Genomic DNA, 24585 nt, shown 5'->3' with positions numbered 1-24585 from the left:
AACTTGAGACTGTTTTAGATAGAGCTAAACTGTGATTTGGTAGAATAGAAAAGTAAGTTCTGTTTGTGGTCCTTTTTTTGTTGTGAATGGATTTTTTTTTTTTAATTTTACTTTCCCTCTTTTTGCATAGAACATCTTTTATAGAATGCAAAAAGTTCTATAATTATCAAAATACCTTTTTGATCAGAAGACGAATTCTTTAACTACAGCTTAGATTTTATTCTATGGGTACAGCAGCATACTTGCTGTTTTCTGTCTGTAATAGTTTGTCTTGTCTTAGTCGTCTCTTCAATGAAAGCAGAGCATGTGTTATCTTGCTAGTTAGGTGAGGTCATTAGGAAGCTTGGTTTCAAGTGTATCCCTATGGATTTTGTAATTTTGTCTACACAGGAACTGCCTGGAGCAGGAGCAGTTTCTCTTCAGCTGGACACAACTACAGTATTGAGGCAGCATTCATGTTTGCTGAAAAATTCAGTCAGCTGAAAAGAAAGCCTAGGTTTTGTAAATATTTCACACTTGATATACTTATTTAGAAATCCTTTCCATCTCTCAGATTTTTATTTTCCTAACTCAGTGTGGTTTTATATTTAGGAAGATCATACTTCCATCTGCAACACAAGACATTTCTTTATACATTTTTCATATAATTTATTAAATGTTGAATATAGCTTTTCTAAAACATTGCCCAGGATCACTAGTCTTCCATTTATTTCTTTTCATTTGGGGAGCACATAATTTTTATGCTTAGTCCCATTCCATCTATAGCAAATGTTTTCCATTCTCTGGTCACTTATCTTTTAAAAAGACCATTTATTTGGAGCTTTATCAATTTTCCCATAAAAGTGCACATAAATAGTATTTGCATAATTCCTTCTCAAAGAATTTGTGTAGGCTGGTGTGTGATTTCTCCTTTTTGAGCCAGGGTGTCTTTTTTTTTCTTGCTAATGTCTCCAATCCCATTTCATGTAATATTCATGCTAATGTCTCTGATTTGCCATTTCTTGAGTAGATGGAAGTTATGTTGACATTTTTGTCCAGCAAGTATTTATTGAGTAGATAAATATGTAAAGAGTTGAACAGGGGATTGGGTAAATGATGATAAAGCAAACAGATCCCAGTTCCATCCACCTGGGACTTAAAGAAGGTCATTTCTCCTGCATGACTGCCAGCTAGTATATGTTTTCCTGAACAGTCTTGTAATTAATGCTTTAAATGTCTGTCTGACATTTGATACATCAGTTTGGAAGCATCTTGCATTTTTTTAAATTAATTTATTTATTATGTACACAGTGTTTGGCCTGCATGTGTCCTTGCAGGCCAGAAGAGGGCATCAGATCTCATTATGGGTGGTTGTGAGCCACCATGTGGTTGCTGGAAATTGAACTCAGGACCTCTAGAAGAGCAGCAGTCAGTGCTTAACTGCTGAGCCATCTCTCCAGCCCCCATCTTGCATGTTTAATGATGAATTTGGTTTACTATCAGTGATTTGTATGCTTTAAGGAATAATTTAGAAATAGGTTTCTCCCTTATATCTTCTCTAGTAAACATTGAAGTAAGTTGTATGTCAGCTGTTTTGCTTTGATCTCTGTTAATGATCTATTTATCCAATGACCATCTTTTAGTAGCTTTGCATATTCTCTCTCTCTCTCTCTCTCTCTCTCTCTCTCTCTCTCTCTCTCTCTCTCTCTCTCTCTCTCTCTCTCTTAAACAGAGGGTCTTGAGTCTATGCTGTCCTGGAACTCAGTATATATCCCAGGCTAGCCTTGATTGCTTAGCAATCCTCTCAGTGTTGGGATTGCAGGCCTGAAGCACCACTGCTAGCTGTTAGGTTTTGCTAACATAGTCTCAGTGCTCCTGATAAGCTGCTGCCTGTAATGGTCTTTATTGCTTTCTCTCATTTGTAGGTTTTTTTGTTTTGTTTTTTTATTTTGAGAAAAGTAGTTTTTCTCCACTCTCTTAACTCTTATTGTGATAAATTAAAATTAGCAATTTAAGATTTTTGGCTAAGCACCTACATTTTGAGATCTCTTGCTTTCAAGAAAGTATTTTGAAGTCTATCTCTCCTTTATAGTACACATATTTTAAGTAAAAAAAAATAATTTTATTTAACTAAAGTCTAGATTGAGGCATATATGTTTTCTTAAATTGGGTAGCCATTTTTAGGTGTTCCCATGCATACTTTGGTGATAATTTTGTTTTTATATTACTAGTGGTCGTATATGTCAATTTCTTTCTGTGTGTGTGTACAGGAGAGTGTATGATTATGTGAATGAGGGTAAGCACATTCCATTATGTATGTGGAGGTGAGAGGACAACTTTAGAGATCAGTCTTCACTTTCTACCTTGTTTGTAACAAGAGTCTGTGTTTGTGTCTGTCTGTCTGTCTGTCTGTCTCTCACATACACACACACACACACACACACACACACACACACACACACATTGTTCTATATTTGCCAGTCTCCTGTCTCTGCCTCCCATCTCAAGGTAGGAGCATTGGTGCCATGGATGCAGGCTACTGTACCTGACTTACCATGGGCTCTGGGGATTAGGACTTAAGTCTCCATGCTTTAACTACTGAGCACAACTCATAGAAGTGAACTTCTGATCCTAATTCAGAAGTTCTATTATGTATGTATATGTGTCTTAGGGGGCCCTAATATTTTTGGAGAAAATATTGGTTATATTAGTTAAAATTTACATAGTTTCTCCAAAATTTTGTGCTATTAAACGTGGAATATTGAACCTCACTTCATTATGGTTATTATTGTACTTTCCATGTTTTCAAGTCATGAACTTTAGTGATAAAAGAAACCTTGGTTTTGGGCTATTGTTGCGCTTGCAAAGGACCCAGGTTTGACTCCTAGCAACAGTAGGGTGGCTCATAGCCATTTGTAACTCCATTCCCAGGGGATACAATTCTTCTGACCTCAGCAGGCACCAGGCATGCATGTGGCACACATATATTTGTGTAAGCAAAACATTCATGCACATAAAAAAGATGAAAAAAAAAACTTAAAATAAGAGGAGAACCTTGATTTTAAACCAGTGAAAGTTTGCATCTTATACACGAGGACATTTAAAGCAATAAAGTCATTTCCCAAAAATCACGTGTCTATTTCAGTATAGATATATAACTTGAAATGTAGCCCAACATTGTCTCAGTCCAGTGACTCCAGGACTCCAGTGACTTTTCCTAATCATAATTATGTCAGACTATATGCAGAAAAAGTACTGTTGATTTAGATGAAAAAGAATGGCTTCATATTCTCTCTCTAGCACACCCTCTCCTAGATGCTCATTCTTTAGAGTTAGAGCATCTTTATGCCCTGGATTGTTTTGGTAACAAGAATGCCCAATACTTTTCTCTTTGAATTACCCTTTTATAGGTGCCTTGCTAACTATATATTACAATATTCTTTAGGCAAATGTATAATACTGTTGTTTTTGCTTAAGCTTTTAAAATAATAATACATTCCAGTCCTAAGTCCCTGAAGATAACTCTTCCAGTAATAGGATTTTGTGTTCCTCAAACTCTTTAACTCACTGATCTAGCTGCTCTTTTTCTGGTAAATGACTGATTATATCTGTGACATGCTGGGTCTCTTCATTTCATTCTCCAATAGAGTAATTTAGAGTAACTTCAATTTGAAGGAAACCTAAGTTTCCCATATATGCACTATTATCAGTGAAGTTGCAAGTATGACATGAAGGCAGATTAGTGCATTTACGTAATTTCTTAAGGAGAAATTAAGGGCAGAAATATGTTTTGCCTTCTATTATTTCACAAGTGGCTTATTGTTATGCAAAGTGAAATTGTTTAGAAATTAAATACTATTTTAGCTCCATCTTTTTTTTTTTTTTCCAAGACAGGGTTTCTCTGTGTAGCTTGGAGCCTGGCCTGGAACTTGCTTTGTAGACCAGGCTGGCCTTGAGCTCAGAGATCTGCCTCTGCCTCCCGAGTGCTGGGATTAGAGGCGTGTGCTACCACTGCCCGACTTAGCTTCATCTTTTTAAAACAAATTTATCTGTCTGTCTGTCTATCTCTCTCTCTCTCTCTCTCTCTCTCTCTCTCTCTCTCTCTCTCTCATCTATCTATCATCTATCTATCTATCATCTATCTATCTATCTATCTATCTATCTATCTATCTATCTATCTATCTATCTATTGGTATTTTCAAGACAGGGTTTCTCTGTGTAGCCCTGGCTGTCCTGGAACTAGCTCTGAAAACTAGACTGGCCTCAAACTCAGAGATCTGCCTGCTTCTGCTGGGATTAAAGGTATGCACCACCACACCTGGCAACAAATGTAAGTTTAAAAAAGTATTTCATGTATATGTGTATTTTGCCTGCATATGTGTCTGGGTACCACGTGTGTGCCTGGTGTCTGCAGAGGTCAGAAGAGGGCATCAGATCCTTTGGAACTGGTGTTAAAAATGGTTGTGAGCTGCTATGTAGGTGGTGGGAATTGAATCCAGGTCCTCTGCAAAAGTAACACATTCTCTTAACTACTGAGCCATCTCTCCAGCTCCCATTTTGTTCTTTTTGGTGCTATTGTGATTGAATTTTTTACCACCCCACCCCGCTCCCGTATTTTGACTCTCTGTGGTATGTGTGTATATGTATGCGTGTTTACACATGTGGGCATATGTGTGTAGGTGCGTGCGTGCGTGCGTGCGTGCGTGCGTGCGTGCGTGCGTGCGTGCGTGTGTTTATATGGAGGATGAGGTTCATGCTGAGAATCATCCTCAGTTGCTCTTGCACCTTATTCACTGAGGCACGGTCCAGTAGTGTCACTAGCCAATTCGCTCCAGGGAATCTGTTTCTGAGATTGAAAGTACAGGCGGGCTGCTATGCCCAGTCCATGTTTATGAGGGTTCTGAGGATCTGAACTCTGTACATTCTTGCTTAGCAAGTACTTTAACTACTAAGGCACCTCCCCAGTAGAAATACCATTACTAGCTGTGCAGTGGTGGTGCATGCCTTTAATCTAAGCATGTGAGAGGCAGAGGCAGATCTCTGTGAGTTTAAGGCCAGCCTGGTCTACAGAGCAAGTTCCAGGATAGCAAGAGCTGTTAACCCAGAGAAACCCTGTCTCAAAAGCAAAAAAAAAAAAAAAAAAAAAAAGGGGGGGGCGGGGGAGGGGATAAAATTACTGTTTGTATATTGACCTGACATAGCCTTATTGGATTTATTAGTGTCAATACTCTGTGATTTTCTCCTTATATTTTCTGATGTTTCCTTTCTTCAGACAGAGTCTCTCTCATGCATTCCAGGCTGGACTCAGATTTGCTATTTAGTAGTGAGGCTACCGGTTTCCTTCCACCTCTAAGTGCTGGGATTACAGCCATGTACTACACCTAGCTCTATTTTGTATTTTCTTCTCTTTTTTATTATTTATTTATTTACTTATTTATTTATTTAATGTGCATTGGTGTGTTGCCTGCATATAAGTCTATGTGAGGGTGTCAGATCCCCTAGAACTGAAGTTACAGACAGCTGTGAGCTGCCATGTGGGTGCTGGAAATTGAACCTGGGTCCTCTGGAAGAGCAGTCAGTGCTCTTAACTGCTGAGTCATCTCTCCAGCCCAGAGATTTTCTACATACAAGATTACATTTTCTGCAAATAAAAGTAGTCTTAGTTTTTCTTTTCTGTCAGATGTTATTTTTTTCTTGACTATTCACACATGCTAGAACTTTTAGTACAGTGCTGTCTAGAAGTCATGACAGTGTACATACTTGTTTTATTCTTGATTTTAGAGAGAAGCATTTAGTCTTTTCTCTATCAGGATTTTAAATCTGGTCTTGCCTAGCTTTAGTTCCAGTACTTGGGAAGCAGAGGCAGGTGGATCTCTGTGAGTTCAAGGCCTGCCTAATCTCCATAGTAAGTTCCAGACAAACCAGGGTTACACTGTGATACCCTGTCCTCCCTGCAACCCCCCCTCTCCAAAATATGTATGTTATATACACATATATTATAGGTCTGGTATATAGCAGTGTGGATCTGTATTCCTGGCACTCAGAGTCTGAAGTAGGAGGATAGCTACAAGTTCAAGGCCAGCCTAAACTGCATAGCAAATCTTAAAAAAAAAAAATCAATCTTAACTATGAATTCTTCACAGATACCATTTAATCAGGTTGAGGAAGTTTCCTTCAATTTCTAGTTTGTTAGATATTTTCTTATTAGAATTTGCCAAGTGCTTTTTTGTATGTGTAGATGGTCATATGAGTATTTTTATTTTTATTTTTTAATTTAAGATTTATTTTTATTTGTGTGGAAGTTTGGCCCATATATATGTTATGTATCCACATGTGTACAGTGCCCAAGGAGAACAGAAGAGGGTGTTAGGTCACCTAGAACTGGAGTTGTGAAGGGTGCTCTTAACTGCTGAGCCATCTCTCCAGCTCTGGTCATGTGGTTTTTGTCCTCTAATAACATTGTGTATTACAACAGACTTTCAGTTGTTAAACTAACCTTGAATTACTGGAAGAAAACCACATTTAACAAAGGTCATCCTTTTTGTATGTTTTTGGATTCATTTTTGCTTTATTGAAGATTTTTATAACTATATCATAAAGGATATTGATCTGTTTAATTTTATCAGGAAGTTTTTGTCTAGTTTTGGTATCAGAGTAATAATGGCTTCAGTTGAGATGTGTCTAATTGCCTAATAACTCAATGAAGATAAAAATAGTTAAAGGTATAACTGATGTTTAAAAGTCTGTTACAGACTGAAGACATATAGAAATCTCTATATTTGCTGGGGCAACAGCAAACACGTGAGAATGGAAAAGGCAGAATCAAATATTATTAGATTAGGTCACAAAATTTCCCTTTGTAGACATTTTGCTTATTTTGAGACACATAGGGTAGAGGTGACAAGTCTAACACTTTAGATCCCTGTTGTGTACTTGGCTCCCTTAATTGTTCCTTTTATTTGGGGTACTTGCATTGCTACCTCATTTTGGTTATGCTTTTAAGTAACACTTACTAATTATCTTTGTCATTTGTTAGCTTTGATTTTTTTAATCGATTTAAAATAATACTGGATAGATTTAATGTTTTTTTTTGTGTGTATGTACTATGTAGCTTCTAACCATACCCCCACCTTCCCCCAGGAGCTTAGTAAATACTTATAGATGAAAGAAAGTGAATGGTAGGGCTTTAAAGGTATGTCCATTTTCAGTGACAGTTGTTAATTAGCTACTGTGTATTTAGCATGTTTGAGACTGTGGGTTCAATCGTCATTAACTTTGTTTTAGTTACGAATAGTGGTATTATTGTCGTTATAAAAAATGTATTGTGTGGGCCTAAATACTAGTAACAAGGCTTTATTTATATATTTGTTTTGGTTTTTTGAGACAGGTTTTTTTCTCTATATTAACAGCTCTGGCTGTCCTGGAACTCAATTTGAAAGATCAGCCTGGCCTTAAACTCGTAGAGATCTGCCTGTCTCTGCCTGCCTCTGCCTCCTGAGTGCTGGGACTAAAGGTGTGCACCACCACCACCTGGCTCAAGGTTTTATTTTAAAAAAAAGAAAGAAAGAAAAATTATTTTTGGAGCAGGATCTCACACTGTGTAGCACTTGCCATGTAGACCAGGCTGGCCTAGAGCTCACAGAGATCTGTCTACTTCTGCTTCCTAAGTACTTAGATTAAAGGTGTGGGCCATTATGCTCAGCTGGACAAAGTTATATTTTGATAGTACTATCATAGATATTCTATGAATTGTGAGAGTCGTGTCCCCCACCTTTCTTTTAGCACAGTTTTGTTTGTGCCTAGGCTGGCCCAAAAGTCACTCATTATATAACCTAGGCTGTCCATGAACTCTTGATCCTTCTGTCTTACTTCCCCCAATACTAGGATTACAGTGTGTGGTATCTGCCTAGTAAAGTATTTCTTTTTTTAAAACTTATTTTAGATTTATTTCTTTTATGTGTATGAGTATTTTGCTTGCATATGCATGTCTATTGCTTTGCAGAAGTCAGAAGAGGGTGTTGGATCCTGTAGCTTGTGCTATGGATGGTTGTGAGCCATTATGTGGGTGCAGGGAATCAAACCTTGGTCCTCTGCAGCCACATGTGCAGCCCATCGTCTTCCTTCTTTTTAAGGTAGGGTCTGGATGTGTGGATGAGGCTGGCCTATGCTTGAGCTCCTCCTACCTTGGCCTCAAGTAGCTGAGGTTATAGATAGCACCAGATACCTGGCTTTCCTCTTCTTTTATCATTGAAGAATGCTTCAGTTAGCTATTATATGGTTTTTGTTATGTGCTTGAAATTAGTTCATTTGGGATAATTTTCTTAAATTTGTGTCTTTTTTGTTTGTTTGTTTGTTTTTCGAGACAGGGTTTCTCTGTGTAGCTTTGCGCCTTTCCTGGATCTTGCTCTGTAGACCAGGCTGGCCTCGAACTCACAGAGATCTGCCTGCCTCTGCCTCCCGAGTGCTGGGATTAAAGGTGTGCACCACCACCGCCCGGCTTAAATTTGTGTCTTAATGTGATTGTAGGAATTAGTTTGAAATATGGTTGAAAATAATACTGAATTTTGTATTTTTGTCAGTCTTAACACAAAAATGAAAAAACTGTTGAGGAAATTATATAGGATTTCTTAGTAAATGAATGACAGAGATAAGATAGGGACTTTAGCATTTCCTGAATTCTAGTTATGTTCTCAGTAACATAACATCTCTTTGATAATTTTGTACCCTTGATGATTTGTTAGATGTCTTCAGGCTTCATCATCTGAACATGTGATTTTTGTGTGGGTTTTGCAGTGTGTGTCTCTCTAGGAATGATTTGAATTAGTTGTTCCTCTACCCTCTATCCAAGTGCTCCCAGAATCTTGTTGCTATAGATACCTTCTCTGCCAGGCATGGTAGTGCCTGTGATCCTACCATTTGGGAGTCAGGGGCATGGGGGTTCATGAGCTCACGGCTAGCCTGACCTACATGGAGATACCCTGTCTCAAAGAACGAAACCAACTAATCATTACCAATAATCAAAAAACTTCTGTTTTTAGAAAAGATGGCAATTTTGTGTTTTGTTACATAATTGTGTTTATTTTGGCAGAAGTATTTCTGATTTTATTACAATATTTGTTTAAATTAACATCCAAACAAGTTCTCTCTCTCTTTTTTTCCTTGAGACAAGGTCTCTCTATTATATAGCTCTGGCTGTCCTGAAACTCGCTATGTAGACCAAGCAGGCCTCGAACTCAGAAAGATCTGCCTGCCTCTGGAGTGCTGGGATTAAAGTTTTAATTTAGCTTCAGACTTTTCTTTCTTTTCTCTCTTTCTTTCTTTCTTTCTTTCTTTCTTTCTTTCTTTCTTTCTTTCAGATTTATTTATTTAGTATATGAGTGCTCTATTTCCATGTATGCCTGCTGGACAGAAGAGGGAATCAGACAGAAGATGACATCAAATCCTATTATAGATGGTTGTGAGCCACCATATGCATGCTGGGAATTGAACTCAGGACCTCTGGAAGAGTAGCCAGTGTCCTTAACCACTGAGCCATCTCTCCAGCCCCCTGCTTTAGACATTTCTTACTCTATCAATGTATGTTTTTATGTATACCTAGAACCCAAGAGTCAGTGGCTTAAGAAAGAATGGTTAGGCTGGGGAGTTAGCTCAGTGGATAGGAGCACAATGTACAAGCACAATGACTTAAGTTTACACACCTAGCACTCTCATAAAAGCGATGCACTGTCAGTGTGTCTGGGGTCAGAAACAGGTAGATCCAGGAGTTTGTTGGCTAGCTAGCTTAGCCAAAATGGGTGAACTTCAGGTTCAGACCCTGTCTCAAAAAATAAATGTAAAGCAATAGAGGAATACAGCTGAGGTCTTCCTCTGGCCTCCTTATGGCCATGTGCATTCACCTATGTAACATGTGCTTCCCCAACACATAAACAGAGACAATAGAGGTAGGGTTTGGGGATGGAATGACCCTTTCTAAGAATGATGTACCTTTCCATTGGAGGGAATAGTGTTATCTTTCAAAATCCCTAGGTTTGCTATGCTATCAGAGCAGATTTTATGTTTTGTTGTATTTTTAGAGTTGGCAACTGACTTGAACTCTCTGTGTAGTAGAAGATAACTCCTGCCTCCACCCAAGTGTTGGGATTACATGTTTGGGCCATCGTGTCTGGAGCATGTAATGACAGGGATTGGCTGGGATTTTGTGCATGCTAAGTAAGCCTTCTGCCAATAATGGAGTCACCCTTCCTGGCCCAGGCTGGCATCAAATTCAGGATTTTCCAGCATTAGACTCCTGAGTAGCTGAGATTACAGTGTGCCATTGTGGTGCCTTGGGTTGAATTTTAATGCTATCTGAGGAGGAAAATTGTCTTAATTTTTAAGTGGGGTTTATAAAGGGGAAGCTCGGGAGGCAGAAGCAGCCGGATCTCTGAGTTCAAGGCCAGCCTGGTCTACAGAAGGAGTTCCAGGACAGCCAAGGCTACACAGAAAAACCCTGTCTCGAAAAACAAAACAAAACAAAAGGGGTAGGGTAACTATACCTTTTTTTGAAACAGAGTGCTGGGGCTAAAGGTGTGCGCCACCACTTCCCGGGCTTGTGTTTATGTTTTTAATCAGCCTTCTCAATCATTGTTTTTCTGGGGGAATTTTTTTTTTCTTCATTTTGGCGCCCCACCCCCCCATTCTAGGCTCCTAGTGCTTCCTCTCCTCTGTGTACCTTGTGTACCAGCAGTCACATAGCCCTTGTTAGTTTTTGAGACTGGATTTCATATGACTCTATCTGGTCTTGAACTTCCAATGTCTAGATGTGTAGCCAGGGCTTGAACTCCTAATCTTCCTGCCTCTACCTCAGGATTGATTGAATTTCAGGAGTTGCCACCATGTGTGGCTGTCCCTGGAGGAAATTTTTAAAAAGAAATGTATTTCTCTAAAGATTTGTGTCCATAGTGTTCACATTAAATGCACTTGTTTATAAAATTGGTGCCTTCTTTTTTTTTTTTTTTTTTTTTTTTTGACAGGTTATCCTGTGGTTTAGGTTGGCTTGGAACACCCGATTGTCCTCCCTACCCCATTTATATATTATAGGCATGCACCAATGTGCTTGAGTTAGATAGTGAAGTTTTGGTTGTTGGTGGTGTTTTTTGTTTTGTTTTGTTTGTGTGTGTTTTTGATACATGGTCTCTGTACCCAGCCTGAGCTCTTAGAACTCACAATGTAGACCAGGCTGGCCTTGAACTCACAGAGATCCACCTGCTTCTGCTTGCCTAGTGCTGAAATTAAAAGGCTAGCTAGATGACCAAGTTTTTAAGAGTTGGGATAGTAACAAGATTATGTTATGATGAGTTTCTTTCACTAATATTTAAGTATACATTGCAGAAAGCGTTGCCTTATTTGGTATTTTCATTCTTCTAATTTGGATTTCATAATCTTCAGATTGAGGCTCTTGTTTGCCATCTGTTGGTCCTGGAATTATGTATAAACATCTTCTGTGGCATTATCATTTATGTGGATATTTATCTATATTATATATGTATATAGTTAAAATAAATCTTACCTAGATTATAAATTTAAAAGCCCAGCTCTTTTCTGTATGTGTATGTAAATATGTATACATCTATCAGCTTATCCCTGTGTAATTTGACCTTGGGACTCTATACTGCCTCCTGCCTTTGATAGTTGAGAACCAAGATTCTGCTTGAGAGTGTAGTTTAAAAAAAAAATACAGATGGAAACTCAAGAGAAATATAGATGCAGATGTTGCACAGAAGCCTGGTGAGTTACTGACTTTGAGGGCTGACAAACTGTTCTGTAACGAGGGAGTTTTTTTTTTTTTTTTTTTAAGATGCTGCAGTGACACATAACACCGGATACTGGTTTTGGTAAACCACACAAAAAAGTACTGAGCATTTTGCATCTTCCTTTTTGGTAGACTTTACCCTTCTCATTTGCTGAGTTTGGTGATTTAGTTGTTGCAACCAGTTTTATGCTATTTGATTTTTTAGTCCTAGTGATCATTTGGCATCTTTAGCTTTAAAGTGTGGTATTTTTTTACTTTGTGTAATGTGGCACTTTGCATTATATTGAGCTCCTTAAATCCAGAAAAAAAAATTCTTATTAAGACCTTATTTGGAAGGAATAAATATCGTGCCGACAAACTAGTTGTCATGAGGAATAAGATGCCACCACTTTTAAGCCAACGCTGGTTCCTACATGACAAGTTTGTTTTTGTTGTTCATTGCTAAAGTTTTAGCGGGGCAATGAACTTTTAATTCGGTGGTAGCAGGAAACATAAATATCATTGTGTGGTGAATGCCTTTTTTCCTATTTTGGTGGATCTGGCAAACCACGAAACCTAAAACAAGACGCGGGGTTCTTAACGAAAACTACAGTTCCCAGCTAGCCCGGCGCTGGTGGGCCATCACTTCCCCTCTGGCTCCCAGCTGCCCCTGCCCGGGCTAGCCCGGAGTCGGCCCTAGCTCGCGCCTGCGCAATGGCGTCCGCTTATTTTTTGGTTTGGCGGCTGCGGAGCGTGGCGCTAGGGCTAGCAGCCAGCCGTGTGCTGCAGTGTACAGAGCAGGGTGTAGGACAAAGGGCGGGTGGCAGAGACCGCGTCACTGGTCAGGGAGCTTCCTGCCCGGCTCAGAGCACGGTTGGCCCTGGGGTAGTGTGGCGGCAGCAGCTTCCTTCGTTCACTGTACACACAGTTCTTCGCTCACGTCCTCTGGCTCTACCGCGCCAGTCCGCCCTCCCCTCATACCGGCGCGCTGCACCGCCAGCCCCAGTGCGGAGGGAACGTGACGGCGTCCGCGCCTCAGGTTAGCCTCACCTCGGTCGGAGCGAGGGCTCCGCACCGCTTGCCGCAGTGCCGCGTGCCGCTGCCGCACGTACCAGGCAGCGGGCTCCGGCTTCCGCAAACAGAGGTGCAGAAGCAGCGGCCGCGGCGAGGAGCCATGACTGAGGCGGCGGCGGCGGCGGCCGCGCCTCCTGGCAGCCCGCGGGGGCGGCGCGGCGGGCGCCCCCTGGCGGCGCGCCGGGGCGGAGCGGCCCGCCGCAGCCGCAGCCGGCGGAGGCGCTGCTGTCCCTCCTCCCCGTGTCCCCGGCACTCGCCCGCTCGCTTGCTCGCTCCATTCTCCCTCCGCTTCAGATTAAAGGGGGGGAGGGAAAAGGAGCTCGGCCGCCATTTTCCCAGTGCCGCCGCCGCCACCGCCACCGCTCGCCGAGCCCGCGGGAGAACCAAGCGCCGTAGCGAAGCCGACTCATCTCGCCGCGGCGGCTTGGGGGGCGGCCGAAGCGCGCTCCCCGGCCGGGAAGAAGCGCCCGGGGTGGCGACCGGGGTGCGGGCGCGGGCTGCAGACGGTGGCGCTTGTTTGTGCGGGGCGGGGGGGCGGCTTTACCCTCTGCCCCCGCCCGCCCGCCGGGGCTGCGGTCCCCGGCCGTGCCCAGGCCCCGCCGGAACGGAGGAAGGCCGGAGAAAGGGCTCAAAAGAGAAGAAAAAGCGGCCGCTCCCCGCTGCCGCCTTCCCCTCCCCCTTCGCCTCGCCCCCCCGCCCGGAAAGTCAGGGCGGCTCCGGGCGCCGGGGGGGGAGGAGAGCGGCGGGCCGGGCCGGAGCCGCCGCCGCGCGCCTCCGCCCGCTGGTCCTCGGCGCCCAGGCCGGGGGGCTGTTTGCAAACTGCGCCCATTTTGTGGGGCCGAATCCGCCCGGGCTACGCTCCTCCATCACGTGGTAGGTGCTGCTGCTGCTCCTCTCCTCCTCCTCCCGCTGCCCTTTCTCCTTCTCCTCCTCGCTCTCCCTGTGGCTCCCATTTCTCCCTCTCTTTGTTAGTTGTAACTAGAAAGGCAGGGCAGGGGAAGAAAAATCCCCGGAACTTTAAATGGCCTCTCCGGGCTTCCCCGCTGCGGGTCCGGGCTGGGAGTCGCCCCAAGGGCGGGGGTGTGCGGGGGCCCTTCCCCACCAGCTGCCGCCTCGTTCGCCGGGCTTTCCTTTGGCGTTCTATTTAAAAAGGCGGCCTGGAGAACATGGTTTATTTCCGTAAAGAAAAAAAAAAAAGACCAAAAACAAACTCTTGCTCTTCCCTTGAACTTCTCTTGACTGCAAAAGGCCTTTCTTTGCTCGAACACGTCTTGTATGTCTCTCACGGTTTGTATCACAACTCTGATTGTTAACATTTTTTGTTGCTTGTATATTGAGGTCATTTGCGTTTTCGGATCTGGTCTCAGGCAGACCTTTTTTTTTTTTTTTTTTTCTTTGTAACTAAAGAGGAAGAGACATTTATTTGCTTTTAAGTGAGTTGGAATCTTACTGTTTTTTGGGGGGGCCTTTTTTCCGGCTGACGATCTTTTGAGTCTCAGCAAATAGTTTATAATTGTTTTACATATTGTAAACAATCCTGCTCCCATGTTTTACCTAGAAATCCTTTTGTTTTCCAATGTTGGAATCCCAATGTGGATTTTTAGAGAAACTCGTTACTTAACTATTGCTTATTGATTGCCTTAGGGGAAAAGGGGTGACATGATGGCGCCACTTTAAATTGCTCTTTCCTCCGCCTGTTTTTTCCTCCTTTATCCTGGAGGTCACTGGAGCATTTTCCCGTGACCTATTAATAAAACCGCACTTGAGGGTGTTAGCTGTACAACTCCTGGGGGTTAGAATTCGGTACCTAAAGGATCGAGAGACCCGAATCCTGCAGTCCCCAAAGTTAAGAGAAATCTCGCTAGTCCTCCAGCCTAGCTTCCCTCCCCTCCATTCACAATCCTGGTGTTGCCATATCCTTCGTCACGTGGTTAGCAATCATCGTGGGTTTTTTTTGTTTGTTTGTTTGTTTTGGGGGTATATGTTAATAGTTTTAATTGTAGCTAGGGAAGCGTTCCTCTGCCTATTGGAGAGATCACAATGCTTCAGTTGTTTTTTTTGATACATTCGGAGAACATTTTAAAATAAACGATAAAATTACATAATCCTTGCCTTGCATAATCATGATATAGTTACAGAACTTCTTCTCAAAACTACTTTCAAGTAAGGAAAATCGTTACATTACAATGACTTCTGTTTCTTAGAATGGTCTGTAGTTTGTATTTCCCCCCGTTTTTGTTTTTGTTTTAAAGCTTATTTAAAGTGTTATTTAAAGTACCAGTATTTACAAAGGCATAAAGTGGGCGTGTTTCCCTTCCCCCTCTTCTATGAGCTGTACTTGGTTCCTTGTCTTACATACTCTCACCAATTTAGAAATTTTCAATTAGCTGCAGGTGTTGTCCGTTGAGACTTTTTTTTCTAACAGTGGATACTTTGATGTGTTTCTCTGTTGCATTTTTGATAGAGAAGTTGTTTGTAATTCTAGTTTTAGAAGCATGCTACTTGGTTACCTATTTCTTCATTTCAGTTTTCCACATAATTGGATAAATTCTAATTATCCAAAAGTACATTTTTCTTTTGTAGATAAGTTACTAAGTTTAAAAAGTAAAAATGAAAATGTGATTCTTGGGTATGGTTGATCTGTTTTCCTGCCATGTATGTTATCAATGGCTTGAACCATTTTCTTTGCTAACAGTTACATCATGTCATGTGATAGGTGTAATGTGATGTGTTGTTCTAAAAATAAGGCAAGGTAAAAATGCTTGTCCCTTGGAAATTTAAAAAAATGTATTATAAGTATGAGATAACAATCCTTAGTCATGGAATTCTGAATTGGATTTCCACTAGGTTTAGCCAACAAAGTGTGCAGATCTTTTGATCTTTAGAATATTCGGTGTGATTTGTTGTGACCTCAGAACTTGTGGTGGTTTGACTTTATTTTTGAAGTGTGAACTACTTGGAAACATTAGCTGTCACATAAATTCTTAACATCTTTATTCAGGTGAAGTTATCTTTGATAACTACCACAGTTAAGTATATGTGAAGCAAATATTTATGATTTTTATTAAATCAATTAAGAGCCATCAGTTACATATTATATATAGATTTAGAGATAAATTAGAGTTTCGGTCTTTCTACCTATAGGAATCTGGAAATATGGATTGGGTTGCTGCATCTTTCCTGAAAACCTTATTCAGACCATTAGTATCTGATTTTCTTGCTTTACCATAATGTTAAATTTGCAGAGCACTCTTTGATAACTACTATCCTGTTGTGGAAAGGTCTGGAAGCTAGAAAACAGTTTAATTTACTTGTGAACTTTTATCAAGATGAGAAGAAAAGAATATTTTTCTACAGTATAGACCCTGGATTTTGTTGTGTGTGTTTGTTTTTGTTTTTTCTGAGACATAATTTCTCTGACTGTCCTGGAACTAACTGTAGATCAGGCTGGCCTCAAGCTCACAGAGATCCGTTTTGCCTCTGCCTCCCGAGTGCTGTGATTAAAGGTGTGTGCCACTATGCCCAGCTTGGATTTTGTTGGTTTGACCACAGATTTATTGTTGTTGTTGGTAGTGTTGGTTTTTCAAGACAGGGTTTCTCTGTATAACAGCTCTAGCTGTCCTGGAACTTGCTTTGTAGAACAAGGTGGCCTTGAACCCACAGAAATCCTCCTGCCTCTGCCTCCACAGTGCTGGGACAAAAGGTGTGCACCACCATGCCTGGCATTAATCACTTTTAAAGTGAACAAATTTTAGGTTTGCTGTGTTTGATATGACCTGTTTCATGTATTCTGCTAGCATATGGCCTTTGTGGTTGGTGATGCCTGTTTTCAAATGTGTTTTAGTATTGAGTAGTTGTAGTTGTGAGTGAAATTGTTTCCTTATTTTAGAAAAGGAGTTTTTGAAAACACTCTTTAAAACGTTAATCTATGCAGCATATAGAAAGCTTTGGGTTTAAATAGTAATCCTTTTTCTTATTTGTGTGGGAGTTCCTAGGGATCATCTCTCCCCCACCACTTTTTTGGTGAGGCAGTTAAGACAAAGAAATGCAAGTGGCTTTCTGGAAAAATTTTGTAATATAATATATATTAAACATATATAAAAATACATTGCTTCCTGTACCAAGACCCGTCCATTCCTTGATCTCGATGTTAAGGAATAGTGTAGATTAAGTATGTGGTAGTGATAACTAACAGTAATCCCCTGGTTATTTCTATGACTCACAATTCTTTCCTCAAAGTACAAATAACATTAAAAAGATGTCTCTTCTTATCTCTTCTGGCAGCCTTGAAATGCTGATGACCTCTACTTACAGTGCTTTCCTAATTCATATTGTCTTTAGTTGTCCAACTATGTTTTGAGCTTACATTTTGGGGAATGGGAAGAATCAATAAGAGTCCTACTTTGTGTGATAAATTACTGTACTCTGGTTGTCTATAAGCTAGTATGGAATTTATTAGATTAGAAATAAAAATACGTCTATTCAGATTGAAAAATTATTCTTAATATAGATTTAAAGAAAATAAAACAATAAAAGAAGTCTTTTTTGGGTAAAGGAAATGATCCAAATCTGTTTTACACTAGACAGCAGGCCCACTATTGAGTCTACTTTTTTTGAGACACCTGCACTGTATTCCATAAAGTGAACAAGGAGAGGACACTAATGTAAAATATCCTTCCTGAGACCAGAACAGCCTAACCAATGAAGGAGGAGCTTATTTAAAATGAAGAAAGGATACAAAGACAGGTCTTTTAAAATGAAACAGTGAAGATAATACTCTGGGATTTATTTCTGTGTTTAGCTACAGGTCTGGCCTCTTGGATATAGGGTATTGGAAAAACTTAGCTAGATAATAGTTGTGATTTACCAAATAGCTTGGAATAGATTTTTTTTCTTTATGTTAAGCTTTTTCTAACTTTTGATAGGGTAAAGAAAACCAACTTCCCATTAATAAAAAATAAACTTGAGAGCCAGGTGGAATGGCACAAAGCCCTTAATCCCTGCAGAGGCAGGTGGATCTCTGAGTTTGAGGCCTGCCTGGTCTATATAGTAAGTTCCAGGACAGTCAGTGCTACATAGTGAGACCTTGTCTCAAGAAAGAAAAACAAACTGGGGTAGTCTGCAAGAAAAAATTTAATGATTATATAGGAAGATTTTAATGAATGTTGTAAGCCTTTAGGAACCAAGAGGCTTTTTCAAGGTGAAAGGAACCTTTTTTAAATTTTTTCCAGGTTTTAAAAAAGATTTATTTTTATTAGCTATGTGTATGCTTGTGTCTCTGTGGGGGTATGTGAGAGTGAGTATAGATGACTTTGGAGGCCAGTGGCATTGGGTCTCCTGCAGCTGAAGTAATATAGGTGGTTGTGAACTGCCTGATAGGGTGCTGGGAACTGTCTAATCCATTTCTGTATTCCTCTTTTAAAGTCTTTAATCCTCTCTTGGCTGCCACAGTTTGGCAAATGCTAATTGTTTAATAAAAGTTGCTTTTTTTGTGTGGTGCTAAACTGTAATGCCAACTCCAGAGTTTTTCAAAACCTAGTCTATTAGGCAGGCCTCCACCTCACTACGGCTAACTTAAGAACCTTGCATCAGCCTCCTGGGTGCTGGGCTTATAGGTGTATGACAACATGCCCTACATAAAAGTTATTTTCCACAAGTCTGCTTTTCTAAGATTTCAAACCAGCTTTATAGAATTTGAGCACTTGAATGACTTCTACCAAAGAAAAAATTATGTAATTACTGGCTCTGAATTTGTTGTTGTTTTTTAAATCTAGTTCTAAGCGTCACCCTCACCTCCCAGAGTTTCTCTGTAAGCAGCTCTGGCTGTCCTGAAACTTGCTTTGTAGACCAAGCTGGCCTCGAACTTCCAGAGATCCGCCTGCCTCTGCCTCTGCCTGTGGAGGCACCGCCCTGCTAGTTCTAAGTTTTTGTATTTAAATTTCTTCTCTGATGGCTTCGGGAAATGAAAAGTAGAGCTTAAATTCAGTGTAGTTTTTGTTACCAAAAGTTGTTACTTGAACCAGGAATCCAAACTGAGATTTTAGTTATAAGTTTAAGTACAGTAGATTCTGTTTTTCTTTAGAAAAAGTTGCTTCAGGGGCATGAACTTAATAATATCCCTCACCCTTTAATTTCTTTAAAAAAAAAATAGAGCAGTTTAAGGTCAGACCTGGTTAAATTCAGTTGGAGGGGAAATGTTGAGGAATAACAAGGTTGAGTAATTTGTTAAGATAAGAACCGATACCCAGGTTCTCTACCTACTTGCTGTTTGGCCTTTATTGACTGCTTGTTAGTACTCCAGAGAGTGAAGAGGCTTAGGGCTAGTTTCTGAGGGTTTCTAACGTTCACTAGTGCAGAGATTTTATAGAATGTGTGCATGCGTGTGTATTGTGTGGCAAGAGTGTAACTTAGTAGTAGAATGCTTGCTTAGCACTTGTGAGGTCCTGCAGGGTTCTCTAGCATTACACACATACATATGCACAAAGAAATATTTAAGTCTTGAAAGTTTCACTTAGCTGTTTTTATGTGGAGAACAGAATATATGAAGACCTTAAATGTATGTGTATATGTATATTTGTACATATGCCTTTTTTTTTTGTAGTTGGTAATTTATTCCATACCATCTAGTCTTGGGCCTCTCAATAGAATAAAAGGAGGCTATTAGTATTAATTTTAACATTTCTCTGGCATTGGAAAAATGTTTGGTTTTTTTTTTTTTTTTTTTTGGTCTGTTTTTTTTTTTTTTTGAGACTGGTTTCTCTTTGTAGCCCTCGATGTCCTGAAACTTGCTTTGTAGACCAGGCTAGACTCCAGAGATCTGCCTGCCTCTGCCTCCTGAGTGCTGGGATTAAAGGCTGGGGCAAGACTACCCCAGCTTGGAAAATGTTTTTGATCATAAATTCAATTTAAAGGGATAAAGTAGGTTTTGGTGGGATTTCTGGAATTAGACTTTAAATCCTTGGAAAATAACCCTTTTCTTTTCAAATTTGCTTGGGCTTTTCAAGAAGTTTCTAATTTTATGACTGTTCAAAACCACTAGGTTTGTTAGAGATAAAAGTTCTGTGTGTTTGTGTCTGTGAGCTAAAAACTGGTAAGGAATTTGAATCATGATAGAGCAGAAATAGGTGAACACAGTTAATAGTTTGGCTATATAATCACTCTTCAAAAAAAAAACATTCTGGGGCTGGAGAGATGGCTCTGGAGTCAAGAGTACTTCCTGTTTATGCAGAATCCTAGAGTTTGGTTCTCAGCGTGCATGTCAGATGGCCTCACAACCACCTGTAAGTCCAGCTCCAGGGAATCCAGTGCTGCCTTTTGGCCTCTGTGGGTGTACACAGACATCTTAAAATTTCTCACATTCTTCTCTTTCTCTGTTTCCTTGTCTTATGCATAAATTGGATTATACTTCTTAGATGGTTTTATATTTTTTAAAATTTAAGCTTTTTTTTTTCCAGTGAAAAGATTGTGCATACATTTTCTGCACCAATAAAAGTACTTCTGCTTGGTAGATCCCTAGAAGTATAGCTGCTAGATAAAAAGTTTGAGTAATTGCATTTAAGATTTGGTAGACATTGTCTTCAAAGTGTAATGTAGCCAAATTTAATATTTAGTAGAGTTCAAAAATTTTCCAAATGGTTGTGGAGCATATTTCTAATCCCAGCACTTAGGAGGTAGAGGCAGGCAGATACCTGTTTCTAGACAGGCCAAGGCTACGTAGTGAAACCTGTCTTAAGCTTACCAGTCTGGGTACAGGTATTTGGCTATGTGAATGAGTGGAACTTGAGATTGAGGTTTACCCTGTATTCAGTTGTAAAATACTTAGTAGATTGTGTCACCTCATGATCAGACATTTCCATTAACTTTCTCCTAGTGGATCTACATCTGATTCTTTCAGTGTATTGGTATGCCATTCTGCTGGCATGTGCTGCTTGTAGGAAATAGATTTAACACAAACCATACTGTCTATTTAAGAAATGCCTGGCCTAAGGCGTGATAGGATGAAATCTGTGAATTTATGTTATGCTGGCTGCTATTGCCCAGAGTGTCAGCAGAGTACAGATTATGAGGCTGGAAGGACAGATCTTTAACTCAACCTGGAAGGAATGAGGCATACTTGCATGACTTTGTTATTTGGAATTGAACCTTGAAAGAGCCTGGAATTTTGTATGTTTTGGTGAGTGTAGTGAGGACAGAGTGTAGAGAGCTTCAGATAATGATGAATGCTAAGGGAGTAGATAGAGAATTTGAAATGTATCCTTAGTCTAAGCACCACATAATATTTCAGATTTGATTTTCCTCCTTCCCTCTCTTGCCTTTGATAGAGTCATGATAATAGAGGCAAGATTGGAAGCTTGTTGAGACTGGATAGAAAAAGGATGAAGACCTGGAGGTTATTACTACTGCTGCCTTAATTATTGTACATAATGAGGTTCTGAAGTAAGGCCAGTGGCACTAAAGATAAAGTGAATGTGATGATCATTCTGCCCACGGAACACTTCTCCGCTTTGCTTTTAAAAATTTAGAATGTTGTGCACTGCTTCTTTGTTTCAGGATGGAATTGCTTTTTGACCCACCTGTTCAGCTCAATTGTCTGTCTTGGGGAAAGTGGAGTAAACAGATTGCATGTCCATTGCAATACTTTCAGGGTCCTTAAGCCTGTGAGTTGCTTACCTAGTGTCTTCATGAAGTGGAGTAAGCTGTGCCCACCCTTAGAATCATTCAGGACGTCTTCTGTCTTGGAAACTTTCTTAACCCCTTCAGACAAAACACAGAAAACTGCCTTCACATCTAATTTATATCTTATTTTTAGCATTAATAAGGTTGTACAATTTTTAGTGCCTCTTGTAGTCTTTATGATTTAGGCTTGACATTAGTAGACATGTAAGGATGTGTTTGTGTTAGAAGGTAAACCACTGATTGAAATCAGAATTCATTTACATAGGGAATATTTATTGAAGGGCAGAAATTGATTTTGAGTTTGATGGAGCAGTTTTTTTTTTCTTTCTTTTCTTTTTTTTCCTTTCTTTTTGGCATAGGATGCTGGCTTGTATGAGCTGTTTGTGTAATGGTGAATTCTTAGACCTGTTTCCTCTGCAAAGCCTACCCTGACTACTTCTCTGCCTGTATCTGAATCCCTTAATGTGTTTTCCTTTACAGGGTCTTGTTATCCTTTGTGGATGCTTAGTCCAATGTTTTGATTGATATATGTATTTTAATAAATATGTATTGGAAATAACAGTGGGGTGTTCTCATTGACTTTCCTCTAAAGACTAAAATTTAAGTTTTAATGTCAAGCAGTTAAGGCACTCCTGTGTTAAACCTAGCCTTGAACTCTACTTAGTATAATAGTTGTAAGCTTGCGCCTGAGGCTAGAGATGGCTCAGCTGTTAAGAGCACTTCCTGTTCTTCTAGGGCTTGGTTTGGTTCCTAGCACCCACATGAGGCTTCTTACAACTGTCTGGAACTTCAACTCCAGGGGATCTGACACCCATTTCTGGCCTCCTTAGGCCTACAGGCACATAGGCACACCCATATATTCATGGATAAAAAAAAAAAAAAAAAAAAAAAAAAAAACCAAAAAAACTATAGTATGTGTCTTTTAAAAGTATAAGATTTTGCCTCTGCTACTTAGTAATGTGACCTTGGGCAAATTGCTTATCTTGGAACGTCAAGTTTTCCTCATTCATAAAATCAGGGCAGTAGGATTTACTAAACAATGTTAACTGTGAAGATTAAATAAGAATATATGTAAAATAGAACATTGGCTGACAGTAAAGGGACATTTATTGTTAGTAAACAACAGTTTTAACATTTCCAGTTTGTGTGTGTGTGTGTGTGTGTGTGTGTGTGTGTGTGTGTGTGTGTTTTAGGCACATATGTACCATGGCATGTGGGTGTGCATGTACCGGGTATGAAAGTCAGGACTACTTGTGAAAGTTGGGTCTCTGCTTCCACCATTTTACTCCAGGGATCAAATTGAAGAAGTCAGGCTTGATAATAAGCTTTTGCTGAGCCTTCTCTCTGGCCCAGTGAACAACACTCTTTATGACCTATACTCTAGTTACGATACTCTGAGTAATTATGAAACATTTTCAGTTAAGAGGCTCAGTTGTTATCATAGGAAAGTATTAAGGTGGTCAGACCCACATTTTTAAAATATTTTGTTACCCTTCTGTAGCATATTCTACAGTATATATGCATATATTTTTATCTTTAAGACTACCACGGGTGTGTGTGTGGGGGTGGTGGGGGTGGTGGGGGTGGTGGTGGTGGTGGTGGTAGCCCATGCCTTTAACCCCATCCCAGGATTTGGGAGGCAGAGGGAAGCAGATCTGTGAGTTCAAGGCCAGCCTGGTCTATAAAGCTAGTTCCAGGACAGCCAGGGCTACACAGAGAAAAAAAAGTGTATCCTGTGGTGTAGCTTCTAGTTGCTTGATCACAGATCATTGTAGTTGCTGTCTTCCTGAAACTATAGTACATCATCTGATTTATTCCAGCTGCTCTTTGGGTCATCTTTCAAGTTCTCTCTTTGTCATTTGATTAGATTTTCTTTTTAACAAACTAGTTTGTATTTGAAGGTGATATTGGGAACTCTTAACTGTCTCCATGATGGTACTTAATGATTATACTATCTATATAAAGTTGGTAAGCAGGTAAAAGAAAGAAACTATCAAGGAATTTTGCTTTTCTTAGAATTAATAAATTGGCAGTTGGGGAACATTCAGAAGAGAAGATCTTGTGGAGCTTTTGGATATGAAGTTTTGGACTAAAAATATTTCAGGTAGAGGTAGCAGCATAAGCAAAAATACCTAGTTGAGGGTCTGCGGGATGGGAGTTTCTAGGTCCATGATATCCTGATAGTTATTTTTAAGTTTCATTTTGAAGAACTTGAACTTGTGGGAAAAGCAGTGTAGCAACTTCAAGATTATGGAAGTGAGGTGATAAAAAAGTAAAGCATAGGGGGTTGGAGAGATGGCTCAGCGATGAAGAACATTGTCTACTCTTCCAGAGGAACTGGGTTCAATTCCCAGCACCCACATGACAGCTCACATCTGTTGGTAACTCCAGTTCAGAGGATCTGACACTCTCACACAGACATACATACAGGTGAAACACCAATGCACATAAAATAAAAACAAATCACTTAAAAAAAAATAAAGCATAGTTTTCAGGGCTGAAGTAACAGGAAGCTGTTAGGATAACCTAGGTGTGAGTTGATGAGGGCCTGGGCTGCACTGGTAGGGTTAGTAATAGGATATGGCAAGCATGAGCCTGAGAAATAATAAATGAAAGAATTTGATCATAAAGAAGATGAAATTAGGATGGATGAGAGCTTTCTCCGTATGTTGTCTTTGTAAATACTACACTTTTGTATATACCATATATTTGAGTTTTATGTAGACTTCAGCCCCTTTACATTTCTGGTTTAAGTGTTGAATATTTTGCTTTGATGACAACCTTAGAGGTTTTCATTGCATTGTAGTTGATCTCTAGATTTTTCCCCCCTTTTTCCTTTTTAACTTGTAAATCCGTCTATTCAAGTGGTCTCTCTAAGAACTCAGCTTACATTTGAGAAACTTAATGGTAATCTAGTTGTTTGAAGCCTAAGTAAATGCTGGCCATTCATAATCAAGCATCAAAATACCTTTCCACTGTTTTTTAAAAACCTTTCTATTAATATGCTATATATTCAAGAATATTCTTCCTTTGTATTAATTGTATTAGTGTGTCCTGTTGTTTCATAGAGCCTCGATTTTCTTCAT

General features: G+C 40.0%; 1 protein-coding gene across 5 annotated transcripts in view; it reads left to right on the top strand.

Moving 5' to 3' along the window:
- Kansl1 (KAT8 regulatory NSL complex subunit 1) overlaps positions 1–24585 on the top strand; it is a 140906-nt gene that overhangs the window by 10046 nt on the left and 106275 nt on the right. The window contains exon 1 of one of the 5 annotated variants that reach the window (XM_059271937.1): positions 13608–13696. The exons of the other annotated variants lie outside the window; for them this stretch is intronic. The gene's annotated coding sequence lies outside the window, so the exon portion shown is untranslated. Of the gene's footprint in view, positions 1–13607; positions 13697–24585 lie in introns of those variants that run through there. 5 annotated transcript variants of the gene reach the window in all.

Source organism: Peromyscus eremicus, chromosome 8a, assembly GCF_949786415.1.
Source record: "Peromyscus eremicus chromosome 8a, PerEre_H2_v1, whole genome shotgun sequence".
In the NCBI taxonomy this organism is placed as follows: domain Eukaryota; kingdom Metazoa; phylum Chordata; class Mammalia; order Rodentia; family Cricetidae; genus Peromyscus; species Peromyscus eremicus.
The sequence above is the reverse complement of the archived record's forward strand: the minus strand, read 5'-3'. Positions and strand labels throughout refer to the sequence as shown.